Source organism: Pinus tabuliformis, chromosome 7 (assembly GCF_031772625.1).
Source record: "Pinus tabuliformis cultivar Carrire ecotype Pingquan chromosome 7, CPIR1, whole genome shotgun sequence".
Lineage (NCBI taxonomy): Eukaryota > Viridiplantae > Streptophyta > Pinopsida > Pinales > Pinaceae > Pinus > Pinus tabuliformis.
Genome location: NC_142293.1, coordinates 141939246 through 141953236, shown reverse-complemented (window position 1 = coordinate 141953236; position 13991 = coordinate 141939246). Strand labels below are relative to the sequence as shown.

General features: G+C 59.4%; 19 non-coding genes across 19 annotated transcripts; all 19 read left to right on the top strand.

The window, feature by feature from the left end:
- The first annotated feature begins 267 nt into the window (after nt 1-267).
- Nucleotides 268-386, top strand: LOC149246238 (5S ribosomal RNA). Its single transcript, XR_016267378.1, has one exon. It is a non-coding gene; the product is annotated as a 5S ribosomal RNA (ribosomal RNA).
- Nucleotides 387-995: 609 nt separating this feature from the next.
- On the top strand, nt 996-1114 carry LOC149246237 (5S ribosomal RNA). The gene has a single exon (XR_016267376.1). It is a non-coding gene; the product is annotated as a 5S ribosomal RNA (ribosomal RNA).
- Nucleotides 1115-1723: 609 nt separating this feature from the next.
- On the top strand, nt 1724-1842 carry LOC149246236 (5S ribosomal RNA). Its single transcript, XR_016267375.1, has one exon. It is a non-coding gene; the product is annotated as a 5S ribosomal RNA (ribosomal RNA).
- Nucleotides 1843-2451: 609 nt separating this feature from the next.
- Nucleotides 2452-2570, top strand: LOC149246235 (5S ribosomal RNA). Its single transcript, XR_016267374.1, has one exon. It is a non-coding gene; the product is annotated as a 5S ribosomal RNA (ribosomal RNA).
- Nucleotides 2571-3179: 609 nt separating this feature from the next.
- Nucleotides 3180-3298, top strand: LOC149246234 (5S ribosomal RNA). Its single transcript, XR_016267373.1, has one exon. It is a non-coding gene; the product is annotated as a 5S ribosomal RNA (ribosomal RNA).
- Nucleotides 3299-3907: 609 nt separating this feature from the next.
- LOC149246233 (5S ribosomal RNA) lies at nt 3908-4026 on the top strand. The gene has a single exon (XR_016267372.1). It is a non-coding gene; the product is annotated as a 5S ribosomal RNA (ribosomal RNA).
- Nucleotides 4027-4635: 609 nt separating this feature from the next.
- Nucleotides 4636-4754, top strand: LOC149246232 (5S ribosomal RNA). Its single transcript, XR_016267371.1, has one exon. It is a non-coding gene; the product is annotated as a 5S ribosomal RNA (ribosomal RNA).
- A 609-nt stretch (nt 4755-5363) lies between these two features.
- On the top strand, nt 5364-5482 carry LOC149246231 (5S ribosomal RNA). Its single transcript, XR_016267370.1, has one exon. It is a non-coding gene; the product is annotated as a 5S ribosomal RNA (ribosomal RNA).
- A 609-nt stretch (nt 5483-6091) lies between these two features.
- On the top strand, nt 6092-6210 carry LOC149246230 (5S ribosomal RNA). Its single transcript, XR_016267369.1, has one exon. It is a non-coding gene; the product is annotated as a 5S ribosomal RNA (ribosomal RNA).
- Nucleotides 6211-6819: 609 nt separating this feature from the next.
- LOC149246229 (5S ribosomal RNA) lies at nt 6820-6938 on the top strand. Its single transcript, XR_016267368.1, has one exon. It is a non-coding gene; the product is annotated as a 5S ribosomal RNA (ribosomal RNA).
- A 609-nt stretch (nt 6939-7547) lies between these two features.
- LOC149246228 (5S ribosomal RNA) lies at nt 7548-7666 on the top strand. The gene has a single exon (XR_016267367.1). It is a non-coding gene; the product is annotated as a 5S ribosomal RNA (ribosomal RNA).
- Nucleotides 7667-8275: 609 nt separating this feature from the next.
- LOC149246227 (5S ribosomal RNA) lies at nt 8276-8394 on the top strand. The gene has a single exon (XR_016267365.1). It is a non-coding gene; the product is annotated as a 5S ribosomal RNA (ribosomal RNA).
- A 609-nt stretch (nt 8395-9003) lies between these two features.
- Nucleotides 9004-9122, top strand: LOC149246226 (5S ribosomal RNA). The gene has a single exon (XR_016267364.1). It is a non-coding gene; the product is annotated as a 5S ribosomal RNA (ribosomal RNA).
- Nucleotides 9123-9731: 609 nt separating this feature from the next.
- Nucleotides 9732-9850, top strand: LOC149246225 (5S ribosomal RNA). Its single transcript, XR_016267363.1, has one exon. It is a non-coding gene; the product is annotated as a 5S ribosomal RNA (ribosomal RNA).
- Nucleotides 9851-10459: 609 nt separating this feature from the next.
- Nucleotides 10460-10578, top strand: LOC149246224 (5S ribosomal RNA). The gene has a single exon (XR_016267362.1). It is a non-coding gene; the product is annotated as a 5S ribosomal RNA (ribosomal RNA).
- Nucleotides 10579-11187: 609 nt separating this feature from the next.
- Nucleotides 11188-11306, top strand: LOC149246223 (5S ribosomal RNA). Its single transcript, XR_016267361.1, has one exon. It is a non-coding gene; the product is annotated as a 5S ribosomal RNA (ribosomal RNA).
- A 609-nt stretch (nt 11307-11915) lies between these two features.
- Nucleotides 11916-12034, top strand: LOC149246222 (5S ribosomal RNA). Its single transcript, XR_016267359.1, has one exon. It is a non-coding gene; the product is annotated as a 5S ribosomal RNA (ribosomal RNA).
- Nucleotides 12035-12643: 609 nt separating this feature from the next.
- LOC149246221 (5S ribosomal RNA) lies at nt 12644-12762 on the top strand. The gene has a single exon (XR_016267358.1). It is a non-coding gene; the product is annotated as a 5S ribosomal RNA (ribosomal RNA).
- Nucleotides 12763-13371: 609 nt separating this feature from the next.
- Nucleotides 13372-13490, top strand: LOC149246220 (5S ribosomal RNA). Its single transcript, XR_016267357.1, has one exon. It is a non-coding gene; the product is annotated as a 5S ribosomal RNA (ribosomal RNA).
- The last annotated feature ends 501 nt before the right edge of the window (nt 13491-13991 follow it).

Genomic DNA, 13991 nt, shown 5'->3' with positions numbered 1-13991 from the left:
CCGGAAGAACCGTGGAGGGTTCACGGAAAGGCCGCGCGAGCTCCACGCAGCGTCGTCGGTGGTCGCGGAACTTACGCCTTTTCCTTCTCTCTCTTCTTTTCATTTTCGCTCGTCCGTTCTTCCGCTGGCTCCCCGCGGGGCGGGAGGCGCCGCCAAGTCGGGGGAGAGGGCGAGCCCCTGCGCCGAACCGTTTCGGATCGAGGGCCGTGGATGGGGCCCGTGGCTCGGCGGTGTCCCTTGAAGAGGGGGAGGGGGCGAGATCTTTGCGGGTGCGATCATACCAGCGTTAATGCACCGGATCCCATCAGAACTCCGCAGTTAAGCGCGCTTGGGCTAGAGTAGTACTGGGATGGGTGACCTCCCGGGAAGTCCTAGTGTTGCACCCTCCCCCCTCTTTTTTGTGCGGCGTTTTGCGACGTGGGGCTACTTATATAGTGATTTTATAATGGAATCCCGCGAACGAAGAGATCGCTGGAGCATTAAGGGGGCGGGGGGAGCGTAGCCGAGGGAAACGGCGACTCGCTTTAAGACTGCGCCGAGGGAAATTCGAGAACAGGTTCTTTTCCCTGGTCGGAAGTCACGGGCGGGATCACAGTGCAACGGAGGCGACGTATTGCGGCAGTGGGCGATGAATCTAGGAGTCACCGTTCGCATCACCGCTGCGAATATGGCACGAGGAGAGTGGGTAAGAGGTGTAGATCGTATGTGCTTTTGTAGGAATTCGAATTCCGGAAGAACCGTGGAGGGTTCACGGAAAGGCCGCGCGAGCTCCACGCAGCGTCGTCGGTGGTCGCGGAACTTACGCCTTTTCCTTCTCTCTCTTCTTTTCATTTTCGCTCGTCCGTTCTTCCGCTGGCTCCCCGCGGGGCGGGAGGCGCCGCCAAGTCGGGGGAGAGGGCGAGCCCCTGCGCCGAACCGTTTCGGATCGAGGGCCGTGGATGGGGCCCGTGGCTCGGCGGTGTCCCTTGAAGAGGGGGAGGGGGCGAGATCTTTGCGGGTGCGATCATACCAGCGTTAATGCACCGGATCCCATCAGAACTCCGCAGTTAAGCGCGCTTGGGCTAGAGTAGTACTGGGATGGGTGACCTCCCGGGAAGTCCTAGTGTTGCACCCTCCCCCCTCTTTTTTGTGCGGCGTTTTGCGACGTGGGGCTACTTATATAGTGATTTTATAATGGAATCCCGCGAACGAAGAGATCGCTGGAGCATTAAGGGGGCGGGGGGAGCGTAGCCGAGGGAAACGGCGACTCGCTTTAAGACTGCGCCGAGGGAAATTCGAGAACAGGTTCTTTTCCCTGGTCGGAAGTCACGGGCGGGATCACAGTGCAACGGAGGCGACGTATTGCGGCAGTGGGCGATGAATCTAGGAGTCACCGTTCGCATCACCGCTGCGAATATGGCACGAGGAGAGTGGGTAAGAGGTGTAGATCGTATGTGCTTTTGTAGGAATTCGAATTCCGGAAGAACCGTGGAGGGTTCACGGAAAGGCCGCGCGAGCTCCACGCAGCGTCGTCGGTGGTCGCGGAACTTACGCCTTTTCCTTCTCTCTCTTCTTTTCATTTTCGCTCGTCCGTTCTTCCGCTGGCTCCCCGCGGGGCGGGAGGCGCCGCCAAGTCGGGGGAGAGGGCGAGCCCCTGCGCCGAACCGTTTCGGATCGAGGGCCGTGGATGGGGCCCGTGGCTCGGCGGTGTCCCTTGAAGAGGGGGAGGGGGCGAGATCTTTGCGGGTGCGATCATACCAGCGTTAATGCACCGGATCCCATCAGAACTCCGCAGTTAAGCGCGCTTGGGCTAGAGTAGTACTGGGATGGGTGACCTCCCGGGAAGTCCTAGTGTTGCACCCTCCCCCCTCTTTTTTGTGCGGCGTTTTGCGACGTGGGGCTACTTATATAGTGATTTTATAATGGAATCCCGCGAACGAAGAGATCGCTGGAGCATTAAGGGGGCGGGGGGAGCGTAGCCGAGGGAAACGGCGACTCGCTTTAAGACTGCGCCGAGGGAAATTCGAGAACAGGTTCTTTTCCCTGGTCGGAAGTCACGGGCGGGATCACAGTGCAACGGAGGCGACGTATTGCGGCAGTGGGCGATGAATCTAGGAGTCACCGTTCGCATCACCGCTGCGAATATGGCACGAGGAGAGTGGGTAAGAGGTGTAGATCGTATGTGCTTTTGTAGGAATTCGAATTCCGGAAGAACCGTGGAGGGTTCACGGAAAGGCCGCGCGAGCTCCACGCAGCGTCGTCGGTGGTCGCGGAACTTACGCCTTTTCCTTCTCTCTCTTCTTTTCATTTTCGCTCGTCCGTTCTTCCGCTGGCTCCCCGCGGGGCGGGAGGCGCCGCCAAGTCGGGGGAGAGGGCGAGCCCCTGCGCCGAACCGTTTCGGATCGAGGGCCGTGGATGGGGCCCGTGGCTCGGCGGTGTCCCTTGAAGAGGGGGAGGGGGCGAGATCTTTGCGGGTGCGATCATACCAGCGTTAATGCACCGGATCCCATCAGAACTCCGCAGTTAAGCGCGCTTGGGCTAGAGTAGTACTGGGATGGGTGACCTCCCGGGAAGTCCTAGTGTTGCACCCTCCCCCCTCTTTTTTGTGCGGCGTTTTGCGACGTGGGGCTACTTATATAGTGATTTTATAATGGAATCCCGCGAACGAAGAGATCGCTGGAGCATTAAGGGGGCGGGGGGAGCGTAGCCGAGGGAAACGGCGACTCGCTTTAAGACTGCGCCGAGGGAAATTCGAGAACAGGTTCTTTTCCCTGGTCGGAAGTCACGGGCGGGATCACAGTGCAACGGAGGCGACGTATTGCGGCAGTGGGCGATGAATCTAGGAGTCACCGTTCGCATCACCGCTGCGAATATGGCACGAGGAGAGTGGGTAAGAGGTGTAGATCGTATGTGCTTTTGTAGGAATTCGAATTCCGGAAGAACCGTGGAGGGTTCACGGAAAGGCCGCGCGAGCTCCACGCAGCGTCGTCGGTGGTCGCGGAACTTACGCCTTTTCCTTCTCTCTCTTCTTTTCATTTTCGCTCGTCCGTTCTTCCGCTGGCTCCCCGCGGGGCGGGAGGCGCCGCCAAGTCGGGGGAGAGGGCGAGCCCCTGCGCCGAACCGTTTCGGATCGAGGGCCGTGGATGGGGCCCGTGGCTCGGCGGTGTCCCTTGAAGAGGGGGAGGGGGCGAGATCTTTGCGGGTGCGATCATACCAGCGTTAATGCACCGGATCCCATCAGAACTCCGCAGTTAAGCGCGCTTGGGCTAGAGTAGTACTGGGATGGGTGACCTCCCGGGAAGTCCTAGTGTTGCACCCTCCCCCCTCTTTTTTGTGCGGCGTTTTGCGACGTGGGGCTACTTATATAGTGATTTTATAATGGAATCCCGCGAACGAAGAGATCGCTGGAGCATTAAGGGGGCGGGGGGAGCGTAGCCGAGGGAAACGGCGACTCGCTTTAAGACTGCGCCGAGGGAAATTCGAGAACAGGTTCTTTTCCCTGGTCGGAAGTCACGGGCGGGATCACAGTGCAACGGAGGCGACGTATTGCGGCAGTGGGCGATGAATCTAGGAGTCACCGTTCGCATCACCGCTGCGAATATGGCACGAGGAGAGTGGGTAAGAGGTGTAGATCGTATGTGCTTTTGTAGGAATTCGAATTCCGGAAGAACCGTGGAGGGTTCACGGAAAGGCCGCGCGAGCTCCACGCAGCGTCGTCGGTGGTCGCGGAACTTACGCCTTTTCCTTCTCTCTCTTCTTTTCATTTTCGCTCGTCCGTTCTTCCGCTGGCTCCCCGCGGGGCGGGAGGCGCCGCCAAGTCGGGGGAGAGGGCGAGCCCCTGCGCCGAACCGTTTCGGATCGAGGGCCGTGGATGGGGCCCGTGGCTCGGCGGTGTCCCTTGAAGAGGGGGAGGGGGCGAGATCTTTGCGGGTGCGATCATACCAGCGTTAATGCACCGGATCCCATCAGAACTCCGCAGTTAAGCGCGCTTGGGCTAGAGTAGTACTGGGATGGGTGACCTCCCGGGAAGTCCTAGTGTTGCACCCTCCCCCCTCTTTTTTGTGCGGCGTTTTGCGACGTGGGGCTACTTATATAGTGATTTTATAATGGAATCCCGCGAACGAAGAGATCGCTGGAGCATTAAGGGGGCGGGGGGAGCGTAGCCGAGGGAAACGGCGACTCGCTTTAAGACTGCGCCGAGGGAAATTCGAGAACAGGTTCTTTTCCCTGGTCGGAAGTCACGGGCGGGATCACAGTGCAACGGAGGCGACGTATTGCGGCAGTGGGCGATGAATCTAGGAGTCACCGTTCGCATCACCGCTGCGAATATGGCACGAGGAGAGTGGGTAAGAGGTGTAGATCGTATGTGCTTTTGTAGGAATTCGAATTCCGGAAGAACCGTGGAGGGTTCACGGAAAGGCCGCGCGAGCTCCACGCAGCGTCGTCGGTGGTCGCGGAACTTACGCCTTTTCCTTCTCTCTCTTCTTTTCATTTTCGCTCGTCCGTTCTTCCGCTGGCTCCCCGCGGGGCGGGAGGCGCCGCCAAGTCGGGGGAGAGGGCGAGCCCCTGCGCCGAACCGTTTCGGATCGAGGGCCGTGGATGGGGCCCGTGGCTCGGCGGTGTCCCTTGAAGAGGGGGAGGGGGCGAGATCTTTGCGGGTGCGATCATACCAGCGTTAATGCACCGGATCCCATCAGAACTCCGCAGTTAAGCGCGCTTGGGCTAGAGTAGTACTGGGATGGGTGACCTCCCGGGAAGTCCTAGTGTTGCACCCTCCCCCCTCTTTTTTGTGCGGCGTTTTGCGACGTGGGGCTACTTATATAGTGATTTTATAATGGAATCCCGCGAACGAAGAGATCGCTGGAGCATTAAGGGGGCGGGGGGAGCGTAGCCGAGGGAAACGGCGACTCGCTTTAAGACTGCGCCGAGGGAAATTCGAGAACAGGTTCTTTTCCCTGGTCGGAAGTCACGGGCGGGATCACAGTGCAACGGAGGCGACGTATTGCGGCAGTGGGCGATGAATCTAGGAGTCACCGTTCGCATCACCGCTGCGAATATGGCACGAGGAGAGTGGGTAAGAGGTGTAGATCGTATGTGCTTTTGTAGGAATTCGAATTCCGGAAGAACCGTGGAGGGTTCACGGAAAGGCCGCGCGAGCTCCACGCAGCGTCGTCGGTGGTCGCGGAACTTACGCCTTTTCCTTCTCTCTCTTCTTTTCATTTTCGCTCGTCCGTTCTTCCGCTGGCTCCCCGCGGGGCGGGAGGCGCCGCCAAGTCGGGGGAGAGGGCGAGCCCCTGCGCCGAACCGTTTCGGATCGAGGGCCGTGGATGGGGCCCGTGGCTCGGCGGTGTCCCTTGAAGAGGGGGAGGGGGCGAGATCTTTGCGGGTGCGATCATACCAGCGTTAATGCACCGGATCCCATCAGAACTCCGCAGTTAAGCGCGCTTGGGCTAGAGTAGTACTGGGATGGGTGACCTCCCGGGAAGTCCTAGTGTTGCACCCTCCCCCCTCTTTTTTGTGCGGCGTTTTGCGACGTGGGGCTACTTATATAGTGATTTTATAATGGAATCCCGCGAACGAAGAGATCGCTGGAGCATTAAGGGGGCGGGGGGAGCGTAGCCGAGGGAAACGGCGACTCGCTTTAAGACTGCGCCGAGGGAAATTCGAGAACAGGTTCTTTTCCCTGGTCGGAAGTCACGGGCGGGATCACAGTGCAACGGAGGCGACGTATTGCGGCAGTGGGCGATGAATCTAGGAGTCACCGTTCGCATCACCGCTGCGAATATGGCACGAGGAGAGTGGGTAAGAGGTGTAGATCGTATGTGCTTTTGTAGGAATTCGAATTCCGGAAGAACCGTGGAGGGTTCACGGAAAGGCCGCGCGAGCTCCACGCAGCGTCGTCGGTGGTCGCGGAACTTACGCCTTTTCCTTCTCTCTCTTCTTTTCATTTTCGCTCGTCCGTTCTTCCGCTGGCTCCCCGCGGGGCGGGAGGCGCCGCCAAGTCGGGGGAGAGGGCGAGCCCCTGCGCCGAACCGTTTCGGATCGAGGGCCGTGGATGGGGCCCGTGGCTCGGCGGTGTCCCTTGAAGAGGGGGAGGGGGCGAGATCTTTGCGGGTGCGATCATACCAGCGTTAATGCACCGGATCCCATCAGAACTCCGCAGTTAAGCGCGCTTGGGCTAGAGTAGTACTGGGATGGGTGACCTCCCGGGAAGTCCTAGTGTTGCACCCTCCCCCCTCTTTTTTGTGCGGCGTTTTGCGACGTGGGGCTACTTATATAGTGATTTTATAATGGAATCCCGCGAACGAAGAGATCGCTGGAGCATTAAGGGGGCGGGGGGAGCGTAGCCGAGGGAAACGGCGACTCGCTTTAAGACTGCGCCGAGGGAAATTCGAGAACAGGTTCTTTTCCCTGGTCGGAAGTCACGGGCGGGATCACAGTGCAACGGAGGCGACGTATTGCGGCAGTGGGCGATGAATCTAGGAGTCACCGTTCGCATCACCGCTGCGAATATGGCACGAGGAGAGTGGGTAAGAGGTGTAGATCGTATGTGCTTTTGTAGGAATTCGAATTCCGGAAGAACCGTGGAGGGTTCACGGAAAGGCCGCGCGAGCTCCACGCAGCGTCGTCGGTGGTCGCGGAACTTACGCCTTTTCCTTCTCTCTCTTCTTTTCATTTTCGCTCGTCCGTTCTTCCGCTGGCTCCCCGCGGGGCGGGAGGCGCCGCCAAGTCGGGGGAGAGGGCGAGCCCCTGCGCCGAACCGTTTCGGATCGAGGGCCGTGGATGGGGCCCGTGGCTCGGCGGTGTCCCTTGAAGAGGGGGAGGGGGCGAGATCTTTGCGGGTGCGATCATACCAGCGTTAATGCACCGGATCCCATCAGAACTCCGCAGTTAAGCGCGCTTGGGCTAGAGTAGTACTGGGATGGGTGACCTCCCGGGAAGTCCTAGTGTTGCACCCTCCCCCCTCTTTTTTGTGCGGCGTTTTGCGACGTGGGGCTACTTATATAGTGATTTTATAATGGAATCCCGCGAACGAAGAGATCGCTGGAGCATTAAGGGGGCGGGGGGAGCGTAGCCGAGGGAAACGGCGACTCGCTTTAAGACTGCGCCGAGGGAAATTCGAGAACAGGTTCTTTTCCCTGGTCGGAAGTCACGGGCGGGATCACAGTGCAACGGAGGCGACGTATTGCGGCAGTGGGCGATGAATCTAGGAGTCACCGTTCGCATCACCGCTGCGAATATGGCACGAGGAGAGTGGGTAAGAGGTGTAGATCGTATGTGCTTTTGTAGGAATTCGAATTCCGGAAGAACCGTGGAGGGTTCACGGAAAGGCCGCGCGAGCTCCACGCAGCGTCGTCGGTGGTCGCGGAACTTACGCCTTTTCCTTCTCTCTCTTCTTTTCATTTTCGCTCGTCCGTTCTTCCGCTGGCTCCCCGCGGGGCGGGAGGCGCCGCCAAGTCGGGGGAGAGGGCGAGCCCCTGCGCCGAACCGTTTCGGATCGAGGGCCGTGGATGGGGCCCGTGGCTCGGCGGTGTCCCTTGAAGAGGGGGAGGGGGCGAGATCTTTGCGGGTGCGATCATACCAGCGTTAATGCACCGGATCCCATCAGAACTCCGCAGTTAAGCGCGCTTGGGCTAGAGTAGTACTGGGATGGGTGACCTCCCGGGAAGTCCTAGTGTTGCACCCTCCCCCCTCTTTTTTGTGCGGCGTTTTGCGACGTGGGGCTACTTATATAGTGATTTTATAATGGAATCCCGCGAACGAAGAGATCGCTGGAGCATTAAGGGGGCGGGGGGAGCGTAGCCGAGGGAAACGGCGACTCGCTTTAAGACTGCGCCGAGGGAAATTCGAGAACAGGTTCTTTTCCCTGGTCGGAAGTCACGGGCGGGATCACAGTGCAACGGAGGCGACGTATTGCGGCAGTGGGCGATGAATCTAGGAGTCACCGTTCGCATCACCGCTGCGAATATGGCACGAGGAGAGTGGGTAAGAGGTGTAGATCGTATGTGCTTTTGTAGGAATTCGAATTCCGGAAGAACCGTGGAGGGTTCACGGAAAGGCCGCGCGAGCTCCACGCAGCGTCGTCGGTGGTCGCGGAACTTACGCCTTTTCCTTCTCTCTCTTCTTTTCATTTTCGCTCGTCCGTTCTTCCGCTGGCTCCCCGCGGGGCGGGAGGCGCCGCCAAGTCGGGGGAGAGGGCGAGCCCCTGCGCCGAACCGTTTCGGATCGAGGGCCGTGGATGGGGCCCGTGGCTCGGCGGTGTCCCTTGAAGAGGGGGAGGGGGCGAGATCTTTGCGGGTGCGATCATACCAGCGTTAATGCACCGGATCCCATCAGAACTCCGCAGTTAAGCGCGCTTGGGCTAGAGTAGTACTGGGATGGGTGACCTCCCGGGAAGTCCTAGTGTTGCACCCTCCCCCCTCTTTTTTGTGCGGCGTTTTGCGACGTGGGGCTACTTATATAGTGATTTTATAATGGAATCCCGCGAACGAAGAGATCGCTGGAGCATTAAGGGGGCGGGGGGAGCGTAGCCGAGGGAAACGGCGACTCGCTTTAAGACTGCGCCGAGGGAAATTCGAGAACAGGTTCTTTTCCCTGGTCGGAAGTCACGGGCGGGATCACAGTGCAACGGAGGCGACGTATTGCGGCAGTGGGCGATGAATCTAGGAGTCACCGTTCGCATCACCGCTGCGAATATGGCACGAGGAGAGTGGGTAAGAGGTGTAGATCGTATGTGCTTTTGTAGGAATTCGAATTCCGGAAGAACCGTGGAGGGTTCACGGAAAGGCCGCGCGAGCTCCACGCAGCGTCGTCGGTGGTCGCGGAACTTACGCCTTTTCCTTCTCTCTCTTCTTTTCATTTTCGCTCGTCCGTTCTTCCGCTGGCTCCCCGCGGGGCGGGAGGCGCCGCCAAGTCGGGGGAGAGGGCGAGCCCCTGCGCCGAACCGTTTCGGATCGAGGGCCGTGGATGGGGCCCGTGGCTCGGCGGTGTCCCTTGAAGAGGGGGAGGGGGCGAGATCTTTGCGGGTGCGATCATACCAGCGTTAATGCACCGGATCCCATCAGAACTCCGCAGTTAAGCGCGCTTGGGCTAGAGTAGTACTGGGATGGGTGACCTCCCGGGAAGTCCTAGTGTTGCACCCTCCCCCCTCTTTTTTGTGCGGCGTTTTGCGACGTGGGGCTACTTATATAGTGATTTTATAATGGAATCCCGCGAACGAAGAGATCGCTGGAGCATTAAGGGGGCGGGGGGAGCGTAGCCGAGGGAAACGGCGACTCGCTTTAAGACTGCGCCGAGGGAAATTCGAGAACAGGTTCTTTTCCCTGGTCGGAAGTCACGGGCGGGATCACAGTGCAACGGAGGCGACGTATTGCGGCAGTGGGCGATGAATCTAGGAGTCACCGTTCGCATCACCGCTGCGAATATGGCACGAGGAGAGTGGGTAAGAGGTGTAGATCGTATGTGCTTTTGTAGGAATTCGAATTCCGGAAGAACCGTGGAGGGTTCACGGAAAGGCCGCGCGAGCTCCACGCAGCGTCGTCGGTGGTCGCGGAACTTACGCCTTTTCCTTCTCTCTCTTCTTTTCATTTTCGCTCGTCCGTTCTTCCGCTGGCTCCCCGCGGGGCGGGAGGCGCCGCCAAGTCGGGGGAGAGGGCGAGCCCCTGCGCCGAACCGTTTCGGATCGAGGGCCGTGGATGGGGCCCGTGGCTCGGCGGTGTCCCTTGAAGAGGGGGAGGGGGCGAGATCTTTGCGGGTGCGATCATACCAGCGTTAATGCACCGGATCCCATCAGAACTCCGCAGTTAAGCGCGCTTGGGCTAGAGTAGTACTGGGATGGGTGACCTCCCGGGAAGTCCTAGTGTTGCACCCTCCCCCCTCTTTTTTGTGCGGCGTTTTGCGACGTGGGGCTACTTATATAGTGATTTTATAATGGAATCCCGCGAACGAAGAGATCGCTGGAGCATTAAGGGGGCGGGGGGAGCGTAGCCGAGGGAAACGGCGACTCGCTTTAAGACTGCGCCGAGGGAAATTCGAGAACAGGTTCTTTTCCCTGGTCGGAAGTCACGGGCGGGATCACAGTGCAACGGAGGCGACGTATTGCGGCAGTGGGCGATGAATCTAGGAGTCACCGTTCGCATCACCGCTGCGAATATGGCACGAGGAGAGTGGGTAAGAGGTGTAGATCGTATGTGCTTTTGTAGGAATTCGAATTCCGGAAGAACCGTGGAGGGTTCACGGAAAGGCCGCGCGAGCTCCACGCAGCGTCGTCGGTGGTCGCGGAACTTACGCCTTTTCCTTCTCTCTCTTCTTTTCATTTTCGCTCGTCCGTTCTTCCGCTGGCTCCCCGCGGGGCGGGAGGCGCCGCCAAGTCGGGGGAGAGGGCGAGCCCCTGCGCCGAACCGTTTCGGATCGAGGGCCGTGGATGGGGCCCGTGGCTCGGCGGTGTCCCTTGAAGAGGGGGAGGGGGCGAGATCTTTGCGGGTGCGATCATACCAGCGTTAATGCACCGGATCCCATCAGAACTCCGCAGTTAAGCGCGCTTGGGCTAGAGTAGTACTGGGATGGGTGACCTCCCGGGAAGTCCTAGTGTTGCACCCTCCCCCCTCTTTTTTGTGCGGCGTTTTGCGACGTGGGGCTACTTATATAGTGATTTTATAATGGAATCCCGCGAACGAAGAGATCGCTGGAGCATTAAGGGGGCGGGGGGAGCGTAGCCGAGGGAAACGGCGACTCGCTTTAAGACTGCGCCGAGGGAAATTCGAGAACAGGTTCTTTTCCCTGGTCGGAAGTCACGGGCGGGATCACAGTGCAACGGAGGCGACGTATTGCGGCAGTGGGCGATGAATCTAGGAGTCACCGTTCGCATCACCGCTGCGAATATGGCACGAGGAGAGTGGGTAAGAGGTGTAGATCGTATGTGCTTTTGTAGGAATTCGAATTCCGGAAGAACCGTGGAGGGTTCACGGAAAGGCCGCGCGAGCTCCACGCAGCGTCGTCGGTGGTCGCGGAACTTACGCCTTTTCCTTCTCTCTCTTCTTTTCATTTTCGCTCGTCCGTTCTTCCGCTGGCTCCCCGCGGGGCGGGAGGCGCCGCCAAGTCGGGGGAGAGGGCGAGCCCCTGCGCCGAACCGTTTCGGATCGAGGGCCGTGGATGGGGCCCGTGGCTCGGCGGTGTCCCTTGAAGAGGGGGAGGGGGCGAGATCTTTGCGGGTGCGATCATACCAGCGTTAATGCACCGGATCCCATCAGAACTCCGCAGTTAAGCGCGCTTGGGCTAGAGTAGTACTGGGATGGGTGACCTCCCGGGAAGTCCTAGTGTTGCACCCTCCCCCCTCTTTTTTGTGCGGCGTTTTGCGACGTGGGGCTACTTATATAGTGATTTTATAATGGAATCCCGCGAACGAAGAGATCGCTGGAGCATTAAGGGGGCGGGGGGAGCGTAGCCGAGGGAAACGGCGACTCGCTTTAAGACTGCGCCGAGGGAAATTCGAGAACAGGTTCTTTTCCCTGGTCGGAAGTCACGGGCGGGATCACAGTGCAACGGAGGCGACGTATTGCGGCAGTGGGCGATGAATCTAGGAGTCACCGTTCGCATCACCGCTGCGAATATGGCACGAGGAGAGTGGGTAAGAGGTGTAGATCGTATGTGCTTTTGTAGGAATTCGAATTCCGGAAGAACCGTGGAGGGTTCACGGAAAGGCCGCGCGAGCTCCACGCAGCGTCGTCGGTGGTCGCGGAACTTACGCCTTTTCCTTCTCTCTCTTCTTTTCATTTTCGCTCGTCCGTTCTTCCGCTGGCTCCCCGCGGGGCGGGAGGCGCCGCCAAGTCGGGGGAGAGGGCGAGCCCCTGCGCCGAACCGTTTCGGATCGAGGGCCGTGGATGGGGCCCGTGGCTCGGCGGTGTCCCTTGAAGAGGGGGAGGGGGCGAGATCTTTGCGGGTGCGATCATACCAGCGTTAATGCACCGGATCCCATCAGAACTCCGCAGTTAAGCGCGCTTGGGCTAGAGTAGTACTGGGATGGGTGACCTCCCGGGAAGTCCTAGTGTTGCACCCTCCCCCCTCTTTTTTGTGCGGCGTTTTGCGACGTGGGGCTACTTATATAGTGATTTTATAATGGAATCCCGCGAACGAAGAGATCGCTGGAGCATTAAGGGGGCGGGGGGAGCGTAGCCGAGGGAAACGGCGACTCGCTTTAAGACTGCGCCGAGGGAAATTCGAGAACAGGTTCTTTTCCCTGGTCGGAAGTCACGGGCGGGATCACAGTGCAACGGAGGCGACGTATTGCGGCAGTGGGCGATGAATCTAGGAGTCACCGTTCGCATCACCGCTGCGAATATGGCACGAGGAGAGTGGGTAAGAGGTGTAGATCGTATGTGCTTTTGTAGGAATTCGAATTCCGGAAGAACCGTGGAGGGTTCACGGAAAGGCCGCGCGAGCTCCACGCAGCGTCGTCGGTGGTCGCGGAACTTACGCCTTTTCCTTCTCTCTCTTCTTTTCATTTTCGCTCGTCCGTTCTTCCGCTGGCTCCCCGCGGGGCGGGAGGCGCCGCCAAGTCGGGGGAGAGGGCGAGCCCCTGCGCCGAACCGTTTCGGATCGAGGGCCGTGGATGGGGCCCGTGGCTCGGCGGTGTCCCTTGAAGAGGGGGAGGGGGCGAGATCTTTGCGGGTGCGATCATACCAGCGTTAATGCACCGGATCCCATCAGAACTCCGCAGTTAAGCGCGCTTGGGCTAGAGTAGTACTGGGATGGGTGACCTCCCGGGAAGTCCTAGTGTTGCACCCTCCCCCCTCTTTTTTGTGCGGCGTTTTGCGACGTGGGGCTACTTATATAGTGATTTTATAATGGAATCCCGCGAACGAAGAGATCGCTGGAGCATTAAGGGGGCGGGGGGAGCGTAGCCGAGGGAAACGGCGACTCGCTTTAAGACTGCGCCGAGGGAAATTCGAGAACAGGTTCTTTTCCCTGGTCGGAAGTCACGGGCGGGATCACAGTGCAACGGAGGCGACGTATTGCGGCAGTGGGCGATGAATCTAGGAGTCACCGTTCGCATCACCGCTGCGAATATGGCACGAGGAGAGTGGGTAAGAGGTGTAGATCGTATGTGCTTTTGTAGGAATTCGAATTCCGGAAGAACCGTGGAGGGTTCACGGAAAGGCCGCGCGAGCTCCACGCAGCGTCGTCGGTGGTCGCGGAACTTACGCCTTTTCCTTCTCTCTCTTCTTTTCATTTTCGCTCGTCCGTTCTTCCGCTGGCTCCCCGCGGGGCGGGAGGCGCCGCCAAGTCGGGGGAGAGGGCGAGCCCCTGCGCCGAACCGTTTCGGATCGAGGGCCGTGGATGGGGCCCGTGGCTCGGCGGTGTCCCTTGAAGAGGGGGAGGGGGCGAGATCTTTGCGGGTGCGATCATACCAGCGTTAATGCACCGGATCCCATCAGAACTCCGCAGTTAAGCGCGCTTGGGCTAGAGTAGTACTGGGATGGGTGACCTCCCGGGAAGTCCTAGTGTTGCACCCTCCCCCCTCTTTTTTGTGCGGCGTTTTGCGACGTGGGGCTACTTATATAGTGATTTTATAATGGAATCCCGCGAACGAAGAGATCGCTGGAGCATTAAGGGGGCGGGGGGAGCGTAGCCGAGGGAAACGGCGACTCGCTTTAAGACTGCGCCGAGGGAAATTCGAGAACAGGTTCTTTTCCCTGGTCGGAAGTCACGGGCGGGATCACAGTGCAACGGAGGCGACGTATTGCGGCAGTGGGCGATGAATCTAGGAGTCACCGTTCGCATCACCGCTGCGAATATGGCACGAGGAGAGTGGGTAAGAGGTGTAGATCGTATGTGCTTTTGTAGGAATTCGAATTCCGGAAGAACCGTGGAGGGTTCACGGAAAGGCCGCGCGAGCTCCACGCAGCGTCGTCGGTGGTCGCGGAACTTACGCCTTTTCCTTCTCTCTCTTCTTTTCATTTTCGCTCGTCCGTTCTTCCGCTGGCTCCCCGCGGGGCGGGAGGCGCCGCCAAGTC